The following is a 6,145-nucleotide window of genomic DNA, read 5'->3' as shown; positions in this document are numbered from 1 at the left end:
TCTGCACTTTGCCATGCCTGCCTTTTTTTCATGCTGACACCACCTGTAGTCATCTATGCAGAGCGGATTGCCTTATTTCTTGTATATTTCGTTACATTTGTGCTATTCAGTAGTTGCCAAGCCATAGCCTTCATGTACATTTTACAGATTTTATCCATGAATTAAGGTCTAAGGGGTAACGTTTCTCCGTGTGGAGAGTGACAAGCCAAGCCTGGTTTGTCAGAGTGAGGAGACTTGTCATGCATGCTCCTCTGGGAAATTACATATGCAAATTGTCTCTTCAGAGAGGAAGTGAACTAGAACTCTAGTGCCCCCTATCGCTTGTCACTCTCCACAAGGAGAAACATTACCCCTTAGATCCCATGCAAGAGCCTCTGATATAGGCAAATCAGATCTTATACTTTGCACTGATGAGGGGCAAAACCCCCAAACACTGTGTCTGCAAATTGAGATTCTGATTTACCTTTTATCCTATGTCCTATTGCAAGGCCCTTTAAAGGGTCGATATTGACTTTTGGGATTGCGGCTTCCAATAGGTGGCGCTATAGAGTTCTAGTCCTCTTTCTCTCTGAAGAGACAATTTTCATATTTAATTACCTATGAATTAAGAATTTTGAGAATGAAAGATAAGTTCAGGAGGAGTGAGAAGCAGATTTCTGTAATAATACATATGACAGTTTCTTATGTTCAGGTGTACCACTAATTTATGGGAAAAATATTAAAATTATTACTCTTTAGAGTGCTTGTCCAATTTGGGGGATTTTTTTTACATAATTGCATGTATTTTGGGATAACAATCATTACTGCAATTGAGTTTCATTCAAAATTTTGCATCTGATTTTTTTAGACTTGCGAAACCTATTTTACTTGTATTGTGCTGTGATTTAGCAGTTATACATAGAGTTGTTTGGCCGTGCGTCCTGAGTCGCAGCAAAAATCACTAAGGAGTCCAAGCCTTATTCCTGTAAGTTGGTTTCACATATCGAAACCTACAAGTTAGACAGGGTGATATTGAAATGAACTTGTGAATTCACCGTAACACTGCTTTCACATGACCACATGCGAGTGCAGTGAGACAACGATGGACAGAGACCATGGAGAAGATGGAGAAATTAAGTTCTCCGTCTCCTCTGCATCTGTGCTGCACTTTACTCTTGCGTGAAAATCAGATCACACTAAGGGGACATTCGGATCACGCTCTGACAGAGTTTGAGCTTAGTATCATTAGTATAATTGGCCCAATTCTCTCACATGAGAGAATCTACACTAGTGTGAGCATATCCTAAGGCTCTGTTCACACTCTAATTGGAGCCTCCAAAGAAAATCATGGCAAAAATATCTGACAGGTAGCCCAGCATACTACAGATGCTTGAGCAAAAACCAGCCAGATACTGAAGCGATGGCCGGGGGACCACCACAATGCAGGGAGACTACGGTACACAAGATGAGGTGCAAACAACAAAGGGTAAATTTATTTACAGGCAAGGAATGCAGTGTTTAGAACAATGCAGAAACAGGGGTATGCAATGAAAACAGACAATTTACAAGGATAATATTCTCTTCTGGGCCGTCAAACAGCACGGAGCACCAACTATAACAGCTCAGTGTATTCATCCAAGTCGCAAGACAACACAGTAAAGGAATGTATGATGCTACACTAACTATAACCTATCTGGCCTTTGCTAACCTGGCCATACAGCTGCCGTGCTCTATCTATTGCAGCCTATCCTAAACCCTAGCATGTGCACAGAAGAGGTTAACACAGTAGCATTGGTATCTCAGTCCATTCCTGGGGGCCGCAGCTTTGCAAGATGGTGCGCACTTCTTCCTGGCAGCTCTGTGCAACGTGGTCTTTTCCTTGTGTGCAGATGATCTAAGAAACAGTGGATTCACGCCTCTGGATTCCTTTCTTGTCTTTTCTTCGTGGCTACTCATGCTAACATAGGAAAGCCACCTTGTTTTACACAGAAGAGTTTACAGAGTCTTTCCTTCACAGTTGAGGCACGTGTCGTTCCTGCAGAAATCTCGTCTCCTCACACACAGAAAAGGAGCCGCTCCCCTCTCCAGTACTGGCAGAAGAGACCAAAACAGTCTTTACAGCTGGGAAGCGCAGAATGTCCCACTGCTCTAACCAAGGGGGTGCTGTCTCTTAAAGTGGCAGCTTGTCTCTACGGTCCATAGCAACGCCACCCCCTTACAATACCATCATAAACATTGGGGTCCATTTGGGACCACTGGTGGCCTCCTTGTGACAGATCATGTGCTGTCCTATTATTGAGCAGAACAGCAGAATTAATAATAGTAGATGTGAATGGCGCCTAATACGTTCGAATCTGTATTGCATACATTTATCAATATGCTTGTGTGAAACAGATCTTAATGGTTCCAGGACTGCATAAATCATTTTTGCTCTAAATATGACATTGCTTAATTTTTTTGGTGCAAATTTTTTTGTAATATTGAAGTAAAAGCATTCTGTAAAGTGTTGTCCCTGCTTATCTTAGGGTGTGTGCACACATTTACCGTCAAAAATGCTTAAAAAACGCTTACAAGAAGCATCCCATTCATTTTAATGAATTCCGCACTTTTTGTGCATATTGATGCGTTTTTTCCGTGAAAAAAAATGCATTGTGGTAAAAAACGCAGCATGCTCATTAATTTCGCCGAAAAATCTGCATTTCTAACTATATTCTATGAGACTGAGGATGCTCCGGAAAAAAACGCATAAAAAACATGCAAAAATTGTGCAGAAAATGTGCGGAAAAAAATGCTCGTTTCCTGGGAAGGAGTCCGGTTTTTAGTCAGGAATTTTCTGCATACGTGGGTACATAGCCTAAGTGGGAGATCCTCGTCTTGCATTCCATAGTTACTGTTGACATCCATTTCAATGCCTATATGTAGCGCTGGATCCCAATTTTCCTGGCAGTAAGACCTGTAACCAGAGTAAAAGATGTCACATCTGCAGTGATCCTCTGGCTATATAACTGCACCAATAATAACTTTTTAGTGTGTGATTTGGATTTCTGGTGTTTTAATGTTTACAGCAGTTTTTAAATAACATTGTCCTCAAACTTCTCTTCTTTGACCATTTAATATCTTACATGTGCCTTCATCACATGACGTGACTAGCACATGACATGACTAATACTGAAACATCATGCAGCCAGTTCTGTCACCGAGCTATCGTTGAGGATAAGTATGCTGATGTTTGTGAAGTCAGTGACCTGACTTAGTGATTTAGTAACTATGGACAAGGCTACATCTAAGGCCGGTTTCACATTTGCGTTACAGGCCACAGCACCGGCCTGCGCACGGCCGCCGCTAAGTCCCGCCCACTGCCGCTCCTCCGGGCGCATGACGCTGCATGCATCATGCGTCCCCTATCTTTATCACTGAGGACGCAGGCTGTGCGCAGTATGTGTTTGGCGGCGCATGCGTCCTTTTGACGGTGCGCCGACCAGCGCCAAACGCAACCTGTTGCAATTTGGTTGCGCTCGGCGCACCGTCAAAAGGACGCAGTCGTGTCATTAATAATGTGATGTCATAGACCTAATGGAAAAGAGAAGAATTAACTGGGTAGACAGGTAAAATAAGCAATTGTAAGTACACAGTGCTACATAATATGATGAGTGCAATATATTAAGAGGATAACATTTTTGATGGAAGGAGGAGGGCTTCTTTAATAGAAAATAGATGGTAGACTTTCACTAGTGCAATTTCTCCTGAGTACACCAATACCCCATATGTGGTGGAAAACAACTATTTGGGCACACGACAAGGCTAGCAAGGGAAAGAGCACCGTTTGACTTTTTGAAGCGCAAAATTTTCTGGAATGCTCAGCAGACGCCATGTCGGATTTGTAGAGCCCTTGTTGTGTGTAAATGTGTGGAAACCCCATTTTGGAAACAACACTCCTCAAGGAATTTATGTATCTAGAGGTGGGGTGAGCACTTTGAACTCACTGGTGCTTTACAGAATTTGATAATGTTGAGCTGTGAAATGAAAAAATATATTTTTCACACAAACATGTTGCTTTAGCTGCAATTTTTTCATTTTCACAAGGGTAACGGGAGAAAAAGAAAAGCCCAGTTTGTTGTTGATTTTTTCCTGAGTACACCAACACTCCATATGTGGTGGAAAACTACTGTTAGGGTACACAACAGAGCTTGGAAGGGATGGAGCACTATTTGACTTTTGGAGCATAAAATTGGCTGAAATAGATAGTGGACGCCATGTTGCGTTTGTAGAGAACCTGATTTCGGAAACTACACCTATAAAGGAATTTATCTAGAGGTGTGGTCAGCACCTTGAACCCACAGGTGCTTCAGAAAATGTGATATTGTTGAGCAACAAAAATGAAAACTAAGAATTTTCCCACAAAAATGTTGCTTTAGACCAAAAGTTTTCATTTTCACAAGGGTAGCAGGACACAATGCACCACAAGATTTGTTATGCAATTTCTTCTGAGTACCTGACATCCCATGTATGATGGGAAATTATTGTTTGGGCACACTGCTGAGCTCCGAAAGCGAGGAGTGACGTTTTTGAACGCAAACTTTGTTAGAATGGTCTGGGGGCGCCATGTTGCGTTTGGAGAGCCCCTGATGTGCCTAAACAGTGGAAACCAACAACAAGTGACCCTGGGTTTGGAAACTAGACCCCTCAAGGAATGTATCTAGTGATGTGACAATGTCATGCACAGTGTAGGAAAGAATAAGTGCAACACAAAGGGATGATTGGAAGGGAGCGCCGTGATTGGCGTTCTTAGCAAGTGACCATTTCTGCTACACACAGACAGTCGATCGCCTCTACTATACACCAAACATACTCATATTTGGTATTGCTGCATTCTGAATTGCCTGATCTATCAATATAAAAAAGAATTAAAGGGGATCTGTCACGCTTTTTATCCCCTATTAGCTGCCGGCATAGACATCGGGGGCTTATCTACAGCATTCTGTAAAGCAGTAGATAAGCCCCCGATGTAACCTGAAAGAGAAGAAAAACACGTTATATTATACTCACCGAGGTGGGCGGTCGGGTCCGATGGGTGTTGCGGTCCGGTCCATCCGGCGCCTCCCTTCTTCATGCGATGATGTCCTCTTCTCCCATCCTGAAATGGCTCCGGCGCAGGCGCATTGCTCTGCACTGCAGGACTCTGCTCTGCCCTCAACAGGGCGGAGCAGTGCGCCTGCGCCGGAGCCATTACAGGATGGGAGAAGAAGGACGTCATCGCATGAAGAATGGAGGCGCCAGATGGGACGCGACACCCATCGGACCGGACCGCCCACCTCAGTGAGTGTAATATAACGTGTTTTTCTTCTCTTTCAGGTTACATCGGAGGCTTATCTACAGCATTACAGTATGCTGTAGATAAGCCCCCAATGTCTATGCCAGCAGCTGCAAAGCCAAAAAAAGGGTGACAGATTCCCTTTAACTCGATCGCTAAGTGGCATAACGAGAAACAAATTAATAACGGCAAAATTATGTTTTTTTGGTCGCCGCTACATTGCAATAAAATGCAATAACGGGCGATCAAAAGATTTCATCTACACCAAAATGGTATCAGTAAAAATGTCAGCTCGTCGTGCAAAAAATAAGCCTTGACCCAGCCCCAGATCAAGAAAAATGGAGATGCTACAGGCTTCAGAAAACAGCACCATTTTTTTTAACAAATTTTGGAATTTTTTCTCACCACATAAATAAAAAATAACCTAGACATGTTTGGTGTCTATAAACTCGTAATGACCTGTAGAATCATAATGGCAGGTCAATTTTAGCATTTAGTGAACATGGTAAAAAAAAACAACAACTTTGTAATAGCACTTTTTTTGCAATTTCACCACACTTAGAATCTTTTTCCCATTTTCCAGTACACGATATGTTAAAACCAATGGTGTTGTACAAAAGTACGACTTGTCCCAAAAAAACAAGCCCTCATATGGCCATATTGACCAAAAAATAAAAGTTATGGCTCTGAGAAGAAGGGGAGCAAAAAACAGAAATTCAAAAACTGAAATACCTATTGTCGTTAAGAGGTTAACAGTTTTCCATTGTACACCAAGTCACATACATAGTCATCAGCTTTTGTCTTGGTCAAGACATTTTTTAAGCCGCCACCACAACAAGGTAGACTCTTTTGGCT

Source organism: Dendrobates tinctorius, unplaced genomic scaffold (assembly GCF_039654945.1).
Source record: "Dendrobates tinctorius isolate UK_male_01 unplaced genomic scaffold, ASM3965494v1 ptg000037l, whole genome shotgun sequence".
In the NCBI taxonomy this organism is placed as follows: domain Eukaryota; kingdom Metazoa; phylum Chordata; class Amphibia; order Anura; family Dendrobatidae; genus Dendrobates; species Dendrobates tinctorius.
This window is presented reverse-complemented; position numbering follows the sequence as displayed.